The sequence below is a fragment of the Arachis stenosperma genome, unplaced genomic scaffold, assembly GCF_014773155.1.
Source record: "Arachis stenosperma cultivar V10309 unplaced genomic scaffold, arast.V10309.gnm1.PFL2 arast.V10309.gnm1.Scaffold_100025, whole genome shotgun sequence".
Classification (NCBI taxonomy): domain Eukaryota; kingdom Viridiplantae; phylum Streptophyta; class Magnoliopsida; order Fabales; family Fabaceae; genus Arachis; species Arachis stenosperma.
In genome coordinates, this window is record NW_026651369.1 from 754272 (window position 1) to 774985 (window position 20714).

Sequence of the window (20714 nt, forward strand, 5' to 3'; positions counted from 1 at the left end):
GAGCAAAGGAGGTTCGTTCTCCCAAGTTTCATTACCAAATAACTTGTTATTTAGCTTCATGATTGTTCTAAGGTACTTAGCAACTTGCTCTTTAGTGACATATTCATCCTCTTCAGAGGGAGAATACTCATCAGAGCTCATGAATGGCAGAAGTAAATCCATTGGAATCTCTATGGTCTCAGTGTGAGCCTCAGATTCCCATGGTTCCTCATTAGGGAACTCATTGGAGGCCAGTGGACGTCCATTGAGGTCTTCCTCAGTGGCGCTCACTGCCTCTTCCTCCTCTCCAAGTTCGGCCATGTAGGTCATGTTAATGGCCTTGCATTCTCCTTTTGGATTCTCTTCTGTATTGCTTGGAAGAGTACTAGGAGGGAGTTCAGTAATTTTCTTGCTCAGCTGACCCACTTGTGCCTCCAAGTTTCTAATGGAGGACCTTGTTTCAGTCATAAAACTTTGAGTGGTTTTGATTAGATCAGAGACCATGGTTGCTAAGTCAGAGTGGTTCTGCTTAGAATTCTCTGTCTGTTGCTGAGAAGATGATGGAAAAGGCTTGCTATTGCTAAACCTGTTTCTTCCACCATTATTATTGTTGAAACCTTGTTGAGGTCTCTGTTGATCCTTCCATGAGAGATTTGGATGATTTCTCCATGAAGAATTATAGGTGTTTCCATAGGGTTCTCCCATGTAATTCACATCTTCCATTGAAGGGTTCTCAAGATCATAAGCTTCTTCTTCAGATGAAGCATCCTTAGTACTGCCTGGTGCAGCTTGCATTCCAGACAGACTTTGAGAAATCAAATTGACTTGCTGAGTCAATATCTTGTTCTGAGCCAATATGGCATTCAGAGTATCAATCTCAAGAACTCCTTTCTTCTGATTTGTCCCATTGTTCACAGGATTCCTTTCAGAAGTGTACATGAATTGGTTATTTGCAACCATTTCAATTAGTTCTTGAGCTTCTGTAGGCATCTTCTTCAGATGAAGAGATCCTCCAGCAGAGCTATCCAAAGACATCTTGGACAGTTCAGATAGACCATCATAGAAAATACCTATGATGCTCCATTCAGAAAGCATATCAGAGGGACACTTTCTGATCAATTGTTTGTATCTTTCCCAAGCTTCATAGAGGGATTCTCCTTCCTTCTGTCTGAAGGTTTGGACTTCCACTCTAAGCTTACTCAATTTTTGAGGTGGAAAGAACTTTGCCAAGAAGGCATTGACTAGCTTTTCCCAAGAGTTCAGGCTTTCTTTAGGTTGTGAGCCTAACCATATCCTAGCTCTGTCTCTTACAGCAAAAGGGAATAGCATAAGTCTGTAGACCTCAGGGTTAACCCCATTAGTCTTGACAGTGTCACAGATTTGCAAGAATTCAGCTAAAAACTGATGAGGATCTTCCAATGGAAGTCCATGGAACTTGCAATTCTGTTGCATTAGAAAAACTAATTGAGGCTTAAGCTCAAAGTTGTTTGCTCCAATGGCAGGGATAGAGATGCTTCTTCCATAGAAGTCGGGAGTAGGTGCAGTAAAGTCACCCAGCACCTTCCTTGCATTGTGGCATTGTTGTTGTTTTCGGCTGCCATGGGTTCTTCTTCTTTGAAGATTTCTGTTAGGTCCTCTACAGAGAGTTGTGCCTTAGCTTTTCTTAGCTTTCGCTTCAAGGTCCTTTCAGGTTCAGGGTCAGCCTCAACAAGAATGATTTTGTCTTTGCTCCTGCTCATATGAAAGAGAAGAGAATAAGTAAATATGGAATCCTCTATGTCACAGTATAGAGATTCCTTGAGGTGTCAGAGGAAAAGAAAAATAGAAGGAAGAAGTAGAGAATTCGAACTTATCAAGAAAGATGGAGTTCGAATTGTGCATTAAGGAATAGTGTTAGTCCATAAATAGAAGGATGTGAGAAGAGGGGAAGAAATTTTCGAAAACAAAGTAAAAGGTTTTTTTAAAAAAAAAACATTTTGAAAAATAGTAATTGATTTTCGAAAACTAAGATTGGGAAAAAAATCAAGTGATTTTTGAAAAAGATTTTGAAATTAGAAATAAAAAGATATGATTGAAAACTATTTGAAAAAAAAAAGATGTGAGAAAAATATATGATTGAAAAGATATAGTTTTAAAAAGATATGGTTGAGAAGATATGATTTGAAAAACAATTTAAAAAGATTTGATTTTAAAAATTAATGATTTGGCTAACAAGAAAAGATATGATTCAAACATTAAACCTTTCTCAACAGAAAAGGCAACATACTTGAAATGTTGAATCAAATCATTAATTGATAGCAAGTATTTTTGAAAATGGAAAGAAATTGATTTTGAAAAAGATTTGATTGAAAAGATATGATTTGAAAAAGATTTGATTTTGAAAAGATTTTGAAAACCTGAAAAAAATTTGAATTAAAAACAGAATCTTCCCTCTTGTGCCATCCTGGCGTTAAACGCCCAGAATGGTATCCATTCTGGCGTTTAACGCCCAAAACACTACCCTTTTGGGCGTTAAACGCCCAACCAGGCACTCTGGCTGGCGTTTAAACGCCAGTTTGCCTTCCTCACTGGGCGTTTTGAACGCCCAGCTTTTTCTGTGTAATTCCTCTGCTGTATGTTCTGAATCTTCAATTCTCTGTATTATTGACTTGAAAAGACACAAATTAAAAATATTTTTTGGATTTTTAATAATGAGGAATAATCAAAATGCAACTAAAATCAAATAACAATGCATGCAAGACACCAAACTTAGCAGTTTGTATACTACTGACACTAACAAAATGAGAATGCATATAACAAAACACTCAAGTCAAGAGAATTCAAAGATCAGAGCAAGAAAATCATCAAGAACATCTTGAAGATCACTTAAGACACATGAATGAATGCAAGAAGAACAGAAACATGCAATTGACACCAAACTCAAAATGAGACACTATACTCAAACAAGAAATATTTTTGGTTTTTATGATTTTGTAATTTTTTTTGGATTTTTCGAAAATTAAGTGGAAGAAGAAATAAAGATATCAAAATTCTTAATGAGAATTCTAGGAATCATGCAATGTTAGTCTAAAGCTTTAGTCTAAAGGAATTAGACATGGCTAGCCAAGCTTCAGCAGGACATTGCATTCAAGAGCTAAATTGATGAGAATCAATCAGCTTTGGTGATGATAAGAAAATCACCTTGAAACACTAGAATTCATTCTTAAGAACTCTGAAAAATACCTAATCTAAGCAACAAGATGAACCGTCAGTTATCCATACTCGAAACAATCCCCGGCAACGGCGCCAAAAACTTGGTGCACAAAATTGTGATTCATTCTTTTCACAACTCAAACAGTCCCCAGTAATGTCTCCAAAAACTTGGTGCTCAATACCATGGTCTAAACATAATTTCACAACTTCGCACAACTAACCAGCAAGTGCACTGGGTCGTCCAAGTAATAAACCTTACGCGAGTAAGGGTCGATCCCACGGAGATTATTGGTATGAAGCAAGCTATGGTCATCTTGTAAATCTCAGTCAGGCAGATTCAAATGGTTATGGATGATATGTGAATAAAACATAAAACAAGGATAGAGATACTTATGTAATTCATTGGTGGGAATTTCAGATAAGCGTATGGAGAAGCTTTGTCCCTTCCGTCTCTCTGCTTTCCTACTGTTTTCATCCAATCCTTCTTACTCCTTTCCATGGCAAGCTGTATGTTGGGCATCATCGTTGTTAGTGGCTACAGTCCCGTCCTCTCAGTGAAAATGTTCAACGCATCCTGTCACGGCACGGCTAATCATCTGTCGGTTCTCAATCAGGTTGGAATAGAATCCAGTGATTCTTTTGCGTCTGTCACTAACGCCCAGCCTTCAGGAGTTTGAAGCTCGTCACAGTCATTCAATCATTGAATCCTACTCAGAATACCACAGACAAGGTTTAGACCTTCCGGATTCTCTTGAATGCCACCATCAATTCTAGCTTATACCACGAAGATTCCGATTAAGGGATCCAAGAGATATCCACTCAATCTAAGGTAGAACGGAGGGGGTTGTCAGGCACATGTTCATAGGTGAGAATGATGATGAGTGTCACGGATCATCACATTCATCAAGTTGAAGAACAAGTGATATCTTAGAACAAGAATAAGCTGAATTGAATAGAAGAACAATAGTAATTGCATTAATACTCAATGTACAGCAGAGCTCCACACCTTAATCTATGGTGTGAAGAAACTCCACCGTTGAAAATACATAAGAATAAGGTTCAGGCATGGCCGAATGGCCAGCCTCCCAATGATCTAAGATAGCATAAAACTACTCAAAGATAGCTACCAAGATAAGAATACAATAGTAAAAGGTCCTATATGTAGAGAACTAGTAGCCTAGGGTTTACAGAAATGAGTAAATGACATAAAAATCTACTTCCGGGCCCACTTGGTGTCTGCTTGAGCTGAGCATTGAAGCTTTCATGTGTAGAGACTTTTGTTGGAGTTAAACGCCAGCTTTTGTGCCAGTTTGGGCTTTTAACTCCCATTCTTGTGCCAGTTCCGGCATTTAACGCCGGGCAGTTTTGAGCTGATTTAGAACGCCGGTTTGGGCCATCAAATCTCGAGCAAAGTATGAACTGTTATACATTGCTGGAAAGCCCAGGATGTCTACTTTCCAACGCCGTTAAGAGCGCGCCAATTGGGCTTCTGTAGCTCCAGAAAATCTACTTCGAGTGCAGGGAGGTCAGAATCCAACAGCATCTGCAGTCCTTTTCAGTCTCTGAATCAGATTTTTGCTCAGGTCCCTTAATTTCAGCCAGAAAATACCTGAAATCACAGAAAAACACACAAACTCATAGTAAAGTCCAGAAAAGTGAATTTTAACTAAAAACTAATAAAAATATAATAAAAACTAACTAAAACATACTAAAAACATACTAAAAATAATGCCAAAAAGCGTATAAATTATCCGCTCATCACCAACCAATTTGAATATTAAAATAAAGTACAAATACACTTGCAAGAAGAAAGCTCATGATAGCCGAGAACAAGGAATTGAGCATCGAACCCTCACCGGAAGTGTATCTGCTCTAATCGCTCAAGTGTATAGGGTCAATCACTCAATTCTCCTCTAATCATGCTTTCCATGATTTGTTTTTCATCTAACAATCAACAATATTCAATGCATGCATACATTCATCATGAGGACTTATTCATAGGTTGTAATGGGGCTAGGGTAAAGGTATGGATGCTTATGGTCAAGTGAGCTTGAAATTTGGATCTTTAATCAACTTAAACTTTCCACCTAACTTATGACCACCTATACAATTTGAGTACTAACCTAACTACCCATTCTTCACTTTTTCACATACTCATGCATTCCCTTTAATTCACATTCCATATGCATTGATTTTTATTATATTTTACTTTGGGGCATTTTGTCCCCTTTTTATTTCTTTTTCTCTTTTTCTTTTATTTATTATATATATATATATATATATATATTCTTTTTCTTTATCATTTTTTCTAAGGTATATACAAACGTATCAATGCATATGGTTTCACATATTTAATACATGAGTATGTACCCAATTCCCAAAATTTTGACGAAAAGATAAAAAATACCTTTTTATCCCAACCCAATGTTCCTGACTCTCCCAAACTTGAATGATAAGCACTCTCACTAGCCTAAGCTAATCAAAGATCCAAACAAGGGACATTTATTGTTTTTCACTTAAGGCTTTTAATGTGCTAAAATTAAGAACAAATGGGTTAAGTATAGGCTCAAATTTGGCTAACAATGGGAGAAAAAAGGTAAGGCTATTTGGGTAAGTGAGCTATTTGAAATGATGGCCTCAATCATATAAATGCATGTATACATGGAATAATGGACATATAGACTCAAATAAATCAAAGATTACAATCATAGAAAGAGAACAATGAACACAAGAATGAAAATAAGTGGTTATAAGATGTAGCCACACAATTGGGCTCAAAACTCACATACTTGTGTTCTTAGCTCAAAAACCATGTACCAAAATACATTCTTCAAGCATGTTTATCACAAAAAAAAATTTTCTTTCAAATTGGTAGGGTGCCCTAAAAACAGTTTCTTGGAAAAGAAATCATTACCCTAACCAAGTGGTCCTAACATAAAAAGAAGTGGTAAAATATGTATAAATTCTAACTAACATGCAACCTATCATGCAATACAACAACTAACTAGCAGAGAAATTTGAAAAAAAAATTTGGTGTTGAGAAAGGAAGTTATTACCCATGGTGATCGGTCGGACGACCTCCCCACACTTAAAAATTTGCACCGTTCTCGGTGCATGCAAATAAGAGCAAGGTGGACGGGTTGCTACAACTTGTTGAGCTTCTTCAAAAGGTTGTGCGGATGACTTGTTTGTTGCCCCCATTTGGAAGCTTTTCCTTTCCCTCTTGGTGGCCATCCTAAAAGGAAAGAAAAAGAAAGAAAATTAAGCCTATAACAAAGATATCAAAACAATAGAACATAGGCGGGGGATGATGCCAAATAAGAGTAAGGTTCTCACTACATGTTAGCTACTCATGTGAGTGGGAAAGCAATATAGGCAAATGGCATATCAACTAATACTTGATGCAAGAGTAAAGTCAAAGCATGAAGAGCATGTTGAGCATCAAGTTTAAATGGAAATTGACACAAACAAGATTAGTGGTAAGCATAAGAGCATTTGATCCTATCCTAACTCAATGATAATGAAGTGTAAAAATAAAGAATAACGACTTAGGAAGGACTAAAGCACTAATCTTGTGTGTATATCAAGTATCATAATTAATGCAACAAGTCACAAAGCACCAAAATGATACAAGAGATTCTCAACAATTGAGTATAAGAGTTCAACACCATTATTAAAATAAAAACTTAGAAAAGAAGGGAAAACAAGAACAAGCTATAAAAACAGAATTAGAATGCAATGAATGATAATATGCAAATGCAACATATAAAAGAAAATGAAAATAAGGAAAATAAAAAGTGGGATTTTGAAAAGAGAAGAAGAAGAAAGGTAATGGAAGAAATAAAATAGAAGAATGAATGGAAGTAAAGAAAGAAAGAAGGGCGCGCATGTTTAAAAATTGCGTCGAGCAACCGATGCGCGCGCACGTACCGCACGCTTACGCGTGGGTGTGTAGAGGAGAGAGGGAGGTGGAAGTGCCAGGTGCGCCTAAGCATGGATGGGGTTATGCGCATGGATGCGTACGCGTGATGTATGCATCCGCGTGGGTTGAGAGTTGGGCCAGAGGCACAAAGTTGGCCCAAAGTTGGCACAACTCTTGGGTCCTTGGCATGGATGCTGTAGCAACGCATCGACGCGTATGCGTCATATGCGCGTGCACGTGCATCACCCTTTTTTTAAGTAGCTTAGAACAAAAACAGGGCACTCTCCTAATCTACGAGCATTCTAAAACAATCAAAAATCAAATTTAACAACAAATTTTTTAGTTTTTCAAAAATTTTCAAATACAAAACAAACAAAACTTACACTTCAAGTAAAAAACAATCTAACAACAACTACTCTAATCAAAACATGAATTTAACAAACAACCTATCATTAAAAGTAAAATGTATAAGAGTATAGAAAATAAGAAAAAACTACCTACAATGGCAACTCAATTCATTCATTGATTGTATATATAGGGGAATGGAAAGAGTTTACCATGGTGGGGTGTCTCCCACCTAGCACTTTTAGTTTAAGTCCTTAAGTTGGACATTTGGTAGAGTCCTTGCTATGGTGGTTTATGCTTGAATTCATCCCGTAATCCCCACCAATGTTTGTATCTCCAATGACCATCGGGATCCCAAATTAGGCGCATAAAGCCTTCAAGTAAGCTTAAGTAAATGGCAAGGCCCTAAGAGTATTGGTTGTTGAAATGAATTTCGGGGTCCCAAATCTTGTTCTTGCACCCATCTTCTTGTGGACTACAATAGTTAAGTTTGGGTGACAAGGCTTGTGAATTCTCAATTAAGCATCCAAACATTCTCCTAAACCCATGCAATTTGGTTCTACACCAACCATTGCTATTCAACTTTGCGCATGCAACCATCATGAACTTAGGGTAATGTTCCCAACCACTACACAATTCTCTCTTACTCCTAACTCCACAAAAAGCTCTAAGTTGACCATCATTTTCAAGCAAACCATATTCAAGTGAGAAAGTAAATATTAGATATAAGAATTTTACCCACTTGAATGTTATGTTGGATGGTGACTTAGGAAGGGACGTCTCTAATGGTCTTGTAAGTTCCACTCCCTTGTGCTCTTCCTTGAACATCTCCACCTTTTGACAACTTCCTTCAACTTCAACCTCTTCCTCTTGGTAGCTTCCTTCCAATTCAATATCTTCTTCATTGCTTACCAAGGGAATGGAAGGTGAGGCATGTTCTTTAATCTCTATATCAAGCCCAATGGGGGAGGATTCAATTGTGGATAGAAACTCATCAATAATTGAATCCATCTCTTGATCAACCTCTTCAAAGTCTTTAACCATGATATGCCTTGGACGTTGCGCACCCTCCTCAACATCAATGTCAAGCTTCTTGGAAGAGGGCTCTATGATTTCACATTCTCATGGACTTCCAACATCCCCTAGGTCTTCAACCACTTCTTCCGGCTCAATTATCTTAACTTTCTCCCCTTGTTGTACTCCTTTCTTCAACTCCTCTTCTCCACCTTGAAGCACCAAACTCACTCCCTCACTATGCTCCTTAATTACTTCTCCACATTCAACAATGGGAGTTTCTTGATCGCATAGGCTTAGGCGGAGGAGACTTTGTTGCGAACAGCTTCCGCCAAGGTGGCTATCTTGGCTTCTAGCTCCTTGAACTCCTTTTGGTTCTCTTCTTGCCTTTAGATGTAAGAGCGAATATATCCTTGTGGAGACTCAACCATAGGAGGTATTGGGGGAAAAGAAGGTTCATTGTTTGGGAGGGAAGTTTCATAATTGAAAGTTGGTTCATCTTGGTAAGGGTATGGAGGTGGTTCTTGAGAGTAATTGTGTTGGAATGGTGGTAGTTCCATGTACGGTTCATATGGCTCATAAGGTGGTTGCTATGGTGGATAAGGATTAGGGTCATATGGAGGTGAATGGTGGTATGAGGTTTATGAGTATGGTGGAGTGTTATACTGAGGAGGGGGCTCATATGCATGTGATGGTTGTGGTTGACAATCACAATAAGGGTCATCACACACATTAGATTGGTATGCATTAGGATTTGGATTATACCCATAAGAAACCGAAGAGTGGTCATGTTGGGGTGGCGCTTGAACGGCTTGGATGGAATAAAATGTCTTTGAGCTGAATCCTTCTGTAACTCTGTGAATTCCTTCATTTTTGATACTTGCCTTTGTAAAAACAAATCATATAACTTCCTAATGACTGGGTTGCCTCCCAGCAAGCGCTTCTTTACTGTCTTTAGCTGGACCTTTACTGAGAATCACTCAAGTCTCAGTTTTGAGCATTCCTGCTCAAAATTGCTTTCAAGATAATGCTCGATTCTCTGTCCATTAACAATGAACTTTTTGTCAGAATCAATATCCTGAAGTTCAACATATCCATATGGTGACACTCCTGTAATCACATACGGACCCCTCCACCGGGATTTAAGTTTTCCTGGAAATAATTTGAGCCTAGAGTTGAAGAGCAGAACTTTTTGTCCTGGCTCAAAGACTCTGGTTGACAACTTCTTGTCATGCCACTTCTTTGCCTTTTCCTTATAGATTTTTGAATTTTCAAAGGCATTGAGTCTGAACTCCTCTAGCTCATTTAACTGGAGCAATCTTTTTTCACCAGCTAACTGAGCATCCATGTTTAGGAATCTGGTTGCCCAGTAGGCTTTATGTTCCAGTTCTACGGGCAAATGACAGGCCTTCCCATACACCAGTTGGTATGGAGAGGTTCCTATAGGAGTCTTGAATGCTGTTCTGTATGCCCACAGAGCATCATCCAAGCTCTTTGCCCAATCCTTTCTTCGGGCTATCACAGTCCATTCTAGGATTCTTTTTAGCTCTCTGTTAGAGACTTCAGCTTGTCCATTTGTCTGTGGATGATACGGAGTTGCCACCTTATGGCTAATTCCACATCTAACCATAGCAGAGTATAGCTGTCTATTGCAGAAATGAGAGCCCCCGTCACTGATTAGTACTCTGGGAACACCAAATCTGCTGAAGATGTGTTTCTGGAGGAATTTTAGCACGGTCTTGGTATCATTAGTGGGTGTAGCAATTGCTTCTACCCACTTAGATTCATAGTCCACTGCCACCAGAATGTAAGTGTTTGAGTATGATGGTGGGAATGGACCCATGAAGTCAATTCCCCATACATCAAACAACTCTATCTCTAATATCCCTTGTTGAGGCATGGCATATCCGTGAGGCAAGTTACCAGCTCTTTGGCAACTGTCACAGTTACGCACAAACTCTCGGGAATCTTTATAGAGAGTAGGCCAGTAGAAGCCACATTGGAGGACTTTAGTGGCTATTCGCTCACTTCCAAAATGTCCTCCATACTGTGATCCATGGCAGTGCCATAGGATCCTTTGTGCTTCTTCTCTGGGTACACATCTGCGGATCATTCCGTCTGCACATCTCTTAAAGAGATATGGCTCATCCCATAGGTAGTACTTGGCATCTGAAATTAATTTCTTTCTTTGCACTCTGCTATACTCCTGGGGTATGAACCTCACAGCTTTATAATTTGCAATATCTGCAAACCATGGAGCTTCCTGAATGGCAAAGAGTTGCTCATCTGGGAAAGTCTCAGAGATCTCAGTAGAAGGGAGGGACGCCCCAGCTACTGGTTCTATTCGGGACAGATGATCAGCTACTTGGTTCTTTGTCCCTTTTTTGTCTCTTATCTCTATATCAAACTCTTGCAGAAGCAACACCCATCTTATTAACCTGGGTTTTGAATCCTGCTTTGTGAGTAAGTATTTAAGAGCAGCATGGTCAGTGTACACAATCACTTTGGATCCTACTAGATAAGATCTAAACTTGTCAATGGCATAAACCACTGCAAGTAATTCTTTTTCTGTGGTTGTGTAATTCTTCTGTGCATCATTTAGAACACGGCTAGCATAATAAATGACGTGCAGAAGTTTGTTATGCCTCTGTCCCAACACTGCACCAATGGCATGATCACTGGCATCACACATTAGTTCAAATGGCAATGTCCAATCTGGTGCAGAGATGACTGGTGCTGTGACCAGCTTAGCTTTCAGGGTCTCAAACGCCTGCTGACACTGTGTGTCAAACACAAATGGTGTGTCAGCAGCTAGCAGGTTACTCAAAGGTTTTGCAATTTTCGAAAAATCCTTTATAAACCTTCTATAGAATCCCGCATGCCCCAGAAAGCTTCTGATTGCCTTAACATTGGCAGGTGGTGGTAATTTTTCAATTACCTCTACCTTTGCCTTATCCACCTTTATTCCCTTGCTTGAAATTTTGTGCCCAAGGACAATTCCTTCAGTCACCATAAAGTGACATTTCTCCCAGTTTAAGACCAGGTTAGTCTCTTGGCACCTTTTCAGGACAAGTGATAGGTGGTTAAGACAGGAGCTGAATGAGTCTCCATATACTGAGAAGTCATCCATGAAGACTTCAAGAAATTTCTCTACCATATCTGAGAAGATAGAGAGCATGCATCTCTAAAAGGTTGCAGGTGCATTGCACAGACCAAAAGGCATCCTTCTGTAGGCAAACACGCCAGAAGGGCAAGTAAATGCTGTTTTCTCTTGGTCCTGAGGATCTACTGCAATTTGGTTGTAGCCTGAATAGCCATCCAAAAAGCAGTAATAATCATGACCAGCTAGTCTTTCTAGCATTTGGTCTATAAATGGTAAAGGAAAATGATCCTTTCTGGTGGCTGTATTGAGCCTTCTGTAATCAATACACATACGCCACCCTGTGACTGTTCTTGTGGGAACCAGTTCATTTTTTTCATTATGGACCACTGTCATGCCTCCCTTTTTGGGGACAACTTGGACAGGGCTCACCCAGGGGCTATCAGAAATAGGATAAATAATCCCAGCCTCTAGTAATTTAGTGACCTCTTTCTGCACCACCTCCTTCATGGCTGGATTTAGCCTCCTCTGTGGTTGGACCACTGGTTTGGCATTATCCTCCAATAGGATCTTGTGCATGCATCTAGCTGGGCTAATGCCCTTAAGATCACTTATGGACCACCCAAGAGCTGTCTTGTGTGTCCTTAGCACTTGAATCAGTGCTTCCTCTTCCTGTGGATTTAAAGCAGAGCTTATAATCACTGGAAAAGCTTCACCCTCTCCCAGAAATGCATATTTCAGGGATGGTGGTAGTGGTTTGAGTTCAGGTTTGGGAGGTTTATCCTCCTCCTGAGGAATTTTCGAAAATTCCTTTGTTTCCTCTGGTTCCTCTTGATCAGGTTGAGCATCCTTGAAGATGTCCTCAAGCTCTGATTCTAGGCTTTCAGTCATATTGATCTCTTCTATCAGAGAGTCAATAATGTCAGCGCCCATACAGTCATTTGGTGTGTCTGGATGCTGCATAGCTTTCACAGCATTCAACCTGAACTCATCCTCATTGACTCTCAGGGTTACTTCCCCTTTTTGTACATCAATGAGAGTTCGTCCAGTTGCTAGGAAAGGTCTTCCTAGAATGAGAGTTGCACTTTTGTGCTCCTCCATTTCCAGCACCACAAAGTCAGTTGGAAAGGCAAATGGCCCAACCTTGACAATCATGTCCTCTATTATGCCTGATGGATGTTTAATGGAGCCATCAGCAAGTTGGAGGCATATCCGGGTTGGTTTGACTTCTCCAGTCAACCCAAGCTTTTTGATAGTGGATGCAGGTATTAGATTGATGCTTGCTCCAAGATCACATAGGGCTGTCTTGGTGCAAGCACCTTCTAATGTGCATGGTATCATAAAGCTTCCTGGATCTTGAAGCTTTTCTGGTAAGCTTTTCAGAATGACTGCACTGCATTCTTCAGTGAGAAATATTTTTCAGTTTCTCTGCAATCCTTCTTATGACTTAAGATTTCCTTCATGAACTTAGCATAAGAAGGTATTTGCTCAAGTGCCTATGCAAACAGAATCTTTATTTCAAGAGTCCTTAGATAGTCTGCAAAGCGGGCAAATTGCTTATCCTGTTCCGCTTGGCGGAGTTTTTGAGGATAAGGCATCTTGGCTTTATATTCTTCAACCTTAGATGCTGCAGGTTTATTCCTTACAGAAGTGGTTGAAGAAGCCTTGTTAGAGGGATTATTGTCAGCACTCTCAGGTGTCTGATCCTCCCTTGGCGTCTGAACGCCAGGATTGGGTGGAAAATGGGCGTTTAACGCCAACTTTTCCCCCTTTTCTGGCATTTGAACGCCAGAACTGGGCAAGGAATGGGCGTTTAACGCCAGCTTTCCTTCCCTTTCTGGCGTTTGAACGCCAATAACATTCCTCTCTGGGCTCTTACTGTCCTAAGAGGGATTTTGAACAGTGGTTTGGTTATCCTCTGTCAATTGTTCCTTATTTGATTTTTTACTCTTTGGAGTGATGTTGTTCAGTGTCTTTCCACTCCTTAATTGAACTGCTTGACACTCTCCTGTTATCTGTTTAGATATCTGCTATTTTGCTTGATTCAACTGCAGTTCCATGTTCTTGTTAGCAACTTTAGTTTCATGGAGCATTTCTTTAAATTCTGCTAACTGTTCTGTCATCAGGAGCAATTGTTGATTAAGCTCAATCATCTGTTCTTGAGGATTAGAATCAGGGACTACTGTCATGACTTCCTCTTTTGGAGAGAACTCATTGCCAGAGTATAAATATTGGTTTCTAGTAACAGTGTCTATAAGCTCTTGAGCCTCCTCAATTGTCTTCCTCATGTGTATAGATCCACCAGCTGAGTGGTCTAAAGACATCTGAGCTTTTTCTGTAAGCCCATAGTAGAAGATGTCTAACTGTACCCACTCTGAAAATATTTCAGAGGGGCATTTCTAACCATACCTCTATACCTCTCCCAGGCATTATAAAGGGATTCATTATCCTCTTGTTTAAAGCCTTGGATGTCCAGCCTTAGCTGTGTCATCCTCTTTGGAGGGTAAAAATGATTCAGGAATTTGTCTGATAACTGTTTCCATGTCTTTATGCTTGCTGCAGGTTGGTTATTCAACCACCTTTTAGCTTGATCTTTTACAGCAAATGGAAACAGTAATGGTCTGTAGACATCCTGATCCACCTCTTTATCATGTATTGTGTCAGCAATTTGCAAGAACTGTGCTAGAAACTCAGTAGGTTCTTCCTGTGGAAGACCGGAATACTGGCAATTTTGCTGCACTATGATAATGAGTTGAGGATTTAGCTCAAAGCTGCTTGCTTTGATGGGTGGTGTACAGATGCTACTCCCATATGCAGCTGTAATGGGGTTAGCATATGACCCCTGAGTCCTTTTGGACTGATCAATCCCACTTAGGTCCATAATGGACAAAAGGGAAATGATAATGATTGCAAATAGATAAATTTTGTTTTTTTTTTTTGAATTAACCGAAAATTAAAATAAAACAAAAGGAAATTAAAATAAAAATTCGAAAATCAAAAAGAAAATAAGATCAAAGCAAATTGAGAACTGAATCAATTAGTTAATTAAAAAGATTTTGAAAATAGCAATTAGAAAGATATGATTGAAAAGTTTTTATGAAAAAGATTTGATTTTTGAAAAGAGGAAAGAGAAAAACAACAAAATGACACCAAACTTAAAATTTTTAGAAAATCAAACACTAATTTTCGAAAAATTTTTTTTTAAGGGAAAAACACAAAAAGGACACCAAACTTAGAATTTTTATGAATCAAAAAGGGACTAAAGACATGCAAATTCGAAAATTAGAAGAAAAACAAAAGCATGCAATTGACACCAAACTTAAAATATGAAACTAGACTCAACTAAAAGACTCTAAACCAATAAAAACAAAACAGTCCTAATCTAAGCAACAAGATAAACCGTCAGTTGTCCAAACTCGAACAATCCCGGCAACGGCGCCAAAAACTTGGTGCACGAAATTGCAATCACACTTTTGCAACCCCGCACAACTAACCAGCAAGTGCACTGGGTCGTCCAAGTAATACCTTACGTGAGTAAGGGTCGATCCCACGGAGATTGTCGGCTTGAAGCAAGCTATGGTTATCTTGTAAATCTTAGTCAGGATATCAGAAATTATCAGGATTGATTGTGAAAAGCAAAAGAACATGAAATAAGTACTTGTTATGCAGTAATGGAGAATAGGTTGAGGTTTTGGAGATGCTCCATCTTCTGAATCTCTGCTTTCCTGCTGTCTTCTTCTTCAAACACGCAAGTCTCCTTCCATGGCAAGCTGTATGTAGGGTTTCACCGTTGTCAGTGGCTACCTCCCATCCTCTCAGTGGAAATGTTCAACGCACCCTGTCACGGCACGGCTATCCATCTGTCGGTTCTCGATCAGACCGGAATAGAATCCATTGATTCTTTTGCGTCTGTCACTAACGCCCCGCCTTCAGGAGTTTGAAGCTCATCACAGTCATTCAATCATTGAATCCTACTCAGAATACCACAGACAAGGTTTAGACCTTCCGGATTCTCTTGAATGCCGCCATCAGTTCTAGCTTATACCACGAAGATTCTGATTAAGGAATCCAAGAGATATCTACTCAATCTAAGGTAGAACGGAGGTGGTTGTCAGGCACACGTTCATAGTTGAGAATATGATGAGTGTCACGGATCATCACATTCATCTGGGTTAAGAACAAGTGATATCTTAGAATGGAAGCAAGCATGATTGAATAAGAAACAGTAGTAATTGCATTAATCCATCAAGACACAGCAGAGCTCCTCAACCCCAACCATGGGGTTTAGAGACTCATGCCGTGGAAGGTACACAAAGAAAACGTGTAAAATGTCATGAGGTACCGATACAATGTCAAAAGATCCTATTAATAGTAAACTAGTAACCTAAGGTTTTACAGAAGTGAGTAAATGACAGAAAAATCCACTTCCGGGCCCACTTGGTGTGTGCTTGGGCTGAGCAATGAAGCTTTCATGTGTAGAGACCTTTTCTGGAGTTAAACGCCAGCTTTCATGCCAGTTTGGGCGTTTAACTCCAAGTTTTATGCCAGTTCCAGCGTTAAACGCTGGAAATTCTGAGGCTGATTTGCCACGTCGGTTTGGGCCATCAAATCTCGGGCAAAGTATGAACTATTATACATTGCTGGAAAGCCCAGGATGTCTACTTTCCAATGCTGTTGAGAGCGCGCCAATTGGGCTTCTGTAGCTCCAGAAAATCCACTTCGAGTGCAGGGAGGTCAGAATCCAACAGCATCTGCAGTCCTTTTCAGTCTCTGAATTAGATTTTTGCTCAGGACCCTCAATTTCAGCCAGAAAATACCTGAAATCACAGAAAAACACACAAACTCATAGTAAAGTCCAGAAAAGTGAATTTTAACTAAAAACTAATAAAAATATACTAAAAACTAACTAGATCATACTAAAAACATACTAAAATAATGCCAAAAAGCGTATAAATTATCCGCTCATCAACTAACGCGACCGTGCGCCTTAAGCAGAACGCATATGACGCGGACGCGTGACTGATGCGACCGCGTGGCAAGGAAAAGCTCTGAATGACGTGACCGCGTGACCCACGTGGACGCGTGACAGAGGCCACGAATCAGAATTTACAGAATACGTCCCCAGCGATTTCTGAAGCCCTTTTTGGCCCAGATCCAAGTACAGACAGCATAGACTAGAGGTTATAAAGTGTGGGAATGCATCCCTTCAGAAGGGGGCTCGCATTTTTGTTACTTCCGATGATTTAGATTTAGTTTTGAGAGAGGTTCTCTCCTCTCTCTCTTAGGATTAGGATTTAGGACTTCTCTTAGCTTGTAAGAGTGACTCTCGATCCAGGTTTTTATGTTCCTTTGTTTTTAAGCTTCCCTTTCACTTTATTTATTTATTCCAGCATTTGAGTTAATTATTTACTTTTATAATTTAATTTATGAATTATTCCATGTCACAGATTATTGTTTGAATTAATGATAATTAAGGTATTTTCAGTTTATGATTGCTTGCTTTTATTTACGTTACCATTGCTTCCGATCTGAAGATATTTTATTCCAGCAATTTACTTTTTCCCCCTTTTAGTCTTGGTTAAGAAATCAGTAACTCAACAGTTATCAAACTCAGCGTAAGTGATAATCATTATCTTGCTAATTGAACTGAACTTCAATAATCCCAACTTTTTCTTAGGAAATAAATAGGATTCGAAGGTCAAACTAATTAGTCCCTTGACTTACCTTTGCTTCAAAGGTTAACTAAATGGAATTAAGATACAACTTTCATTATTGTTGAGAGGGATAACTAAGTTGGACTTCTAATTTCTCTCACCTTGCTAAAAGTTGCTTTACAGTATTTATTTATTTTAATTGCCATTTATTTTATTTGCCATTTATATTACTTATTCCTCATTCTTGAAACCCCGAATTCACAATCTCCATAGCCAATAATAAGAACATACCTCCTTGCAGTTCCTTGAGAAGACGACCCGAGGTTTGAATACTCGGTTAACAATTTTTAAAGGGTTTGTTACTTGTGACACCCAAAAAGTTTGTATGAAAGAACTTTTGAAGGTTTAAAAGGTATACTTGCAACGAGGATTTATCCGCAAATTTCTAGACCATGCAAAAGTTCTCTCATCAAAATCGCGCCGTTGCCGGGGAACTGCTAACGTGTGCCTTATTATTGGTTATTGTAAATATTTTTCTTTTGTTTGTTTATTTATTTTTAATTTTCCTTTTTAATTTTATTTGCTAACATGAACTCTCACCCCTCTCGCTTTGAGTTTGGTTCTAACTTTGTTGAAGGAAATAGAAGTTACAGCAGGAATATGCATGATGAGCGGATAATTTATACGCTTTTTGGCATTGTTTTTAGGTAGTTTTTAGTAAGTTCAAGCTACTTTTAGGGATGTTTTCATTAGTTTTTATGTTAAATTCACATTTCTGGACTTTACTATGAGTTTGTGTGTTTTTCTGTGATTTCAGGTAATTTCTGGCTGAAATTGAGGGACTTGAGCAAAACTCTGAAAAAAGGCTGACAAAAGGACTGCTGATGCTGTTGGAATCTGACCTCCCTGCACTCAAAATGGATTTTCTGGAGCTACAGAACTCCAAATGGGGCGCTCTCAACGGCGTTGGAAAGTAGACATCCAGAGCTTTCCAGCAATATATAATAGTCCATACTTTATTCGGAAATTGACGACGTAACTTGGCGTTGAACGCCAAGTACATGCTGCTGTCTGGAGTTAAACGCCAGAAAAACGTCATGATCCGGAGTTGAACGCCCAAAACACGTCATAACTCGGAGTTCAACTCCAAGAGAAGCCTCAGCTCGTGGATAGATCAAGCTCAGCCCAAGCATACACCAAGTGGGCCCCGGAAGTGGATTTATGCATCAATTACTTACTCATGTAAACCCTAGGAGCTAGTTTATTATAAATAGAACTTTTTACCAGTGTATTAGACATCTTTTGACAGTTTAATCTCTTGACTGTTTAGCCTTTGATTATTCGGTCTCTTGATCACTCAGGGGACTGGCCATTCGGCCATGCCTGAACATTTTACTTATGTATTTTCAACGGTGGAGTTTCTGCACACCATAGATTAAGGGTGTGGAGCTCTATTGTACCTCAAGTTTCAATACAATTACTATTACTTTTCATTCAATTCTCTCTTATTCTTATTCCAAGATATTCATTCGCACCCAAGAACATGATGAATGTGATGATTATGTGACGCTTATCATCATTCTCACCTATGAACGCGCGTGATTGACAACCACCTTCGTTCTACATGCAACCGAGCTTGAATGTGTATCTCTTAGATTCCCCAACAGAATCTTCGTGGTATAAGCTAGATAGATGGCAGCATTCATGAGGATCCGGAAAGTCTCACCTTGTCTGTGGTATTCCGAGTAGGATCCTGGGAATCCGGAAAGTCTAACCTTGTCTGTGGTATTCCGAGTAGGATTCCAGTAATGAATGACTGTGACGTACTTCAGACTCGCAAGTGCTGGGCGTTAGTGACAGATGCAAAAGAATCAAGGGATTCTATTTGGTGCGCGAAATTGTGATCACTACAACTTCGCACAACTAACCAGCAAGTGCACTGGGTCGTCCAAGTAATACCTTACGCGAGTAAGGGTCGATCCCACGGAGATTGGTGGTATGAAGCAAGCTATGGTCATCTTGTAAATCTCAGTCAGGCAGACTCAAATGTATAATGGTGATGAACGAAAATAACATAAAGATAAAGATAGAGATACTTATGTAATTCATTGGTAGGAACTTCAGATAAGCGCATGAAGATGCCTTCCCTTCCGTCTCTCTGCTTTCCTACTGTCTTCATCCAATCCTTCTTACTCCTTTCCATGGCAAGCTCGTGTAGGGTTTCACCGTTGTCAATGGCTACCTCCCATCCTCTCAGTGAAAGCGATTGCATATGCTCTGGTCACAGCATAGCGGAATTCATCTGTCGGTTCTCAATCAGCGCGGAATAGAATCCAGTGATTCTTTTGCGTCTGTCACTAACGCCCCGCCCTCAGGGTTTGAAGCACGTCACAGTCATTCAGTCATTGAATCCTACTCAGAATACCACAGACAAGGTTTAGACCTTCCGGATTCTCTTGAATGCCGCCATCAGGTCCTGCCTATACCACGAAGATTCCGATTAAAGAATCCAAGAGATATTCACTAAGCCTCAGATGCTTGTAGAACAAGAGTGGTTGTCAGTCACTTTGTTCATGGGTGAGAATGATGATGGGCGTCAATCATCACATTCATCAAGTTGAAGAACAAGTGATATCTTGGACAAAGAACAAGCGGAATTGAATGGAAGAACAATAGTAATTGCATTAATACTCGAGGTACAGCAGAGCTCCACACCTTAATCTATGTGTGTAGAAACTCCACCGTTGAAAATACATAAGTATAGGTCTAGGCATGGCCGAATGGCCAGCCTCCCCAAAGAGGGTTCAATCATCAAAACATGATCAAAAGATGAAAATACAATAGTAAAAGGTCCTATATATAGAAAACTAGTAGCCTAAGGTGTACAGAGATGATAAATGACATAAAAATCCACTTCCGGCCCACTTGGTGTGTGCTTGGGCTGAGCATGAAGTATTTTCGTGTAGAGACTCTCCTTGGAGTTAAACGCCAGTTCTCATGCCAGTTTGGGCGTTTAACTCCAAGTTTTATGCCAGTTCCGGCGTTTAACGCTGGAATTTCTGTAGGTGACTTTGAGCGCCGGTTTGGGCCATCAAATCTTGGGCAAAGTATGGACTATCATATATTGCTGGAAAGCCCAGGATGTCTACTTTCCAACGCCGTTGAGAGCGCGCCAATTGGGCTTCTGTAGCTCCAGAAAATCCACTTCGAGTGCAGGGAGTCAGAATCCACAGCATCTGCAGTCCTTTGAGTCTCTGGATCAGATTTTTGCTCAGATCCCAATTTCAGCCAGAAAATACCTGAAATCACAGAAAAACACACAAACTCATAGTAAAGTCCAGAAAAGTGAATTTTAACTAAAAACTAATAAAAATATACTAAAACTAACTAGATCATACTAAAAACATACTAAAAATAATGCCAAAAAGCGTATAAATTATCCGCTCATCAACTAACGCGACCGTGCGCCTTAAGCAGAACGCATATGACGCGGACGCGTGACTGATGC

The 20714-nt window shown here is 39.6% G+C and overlaps 1 non-coding gene across 1 annotated transcript; it reads left to right on the forward strand.

Moving 5' to 3' along the window:
• Positions 1 to 1068: 1068 nt before the first annotated feature.
• On the forward strand, positions 1069 to 1176 carry LOC130959941 (small nucleolar RNA R71). Its single transcript, XR_009078929.1, has one exon. It is a non-coding gene; the product is annotated as a small nucleolar RNA R71 (small nucleolar RNA).
• The last annotated feature ends 19538 nt before the right edge of the window (positions 1177 to 20714 follow it).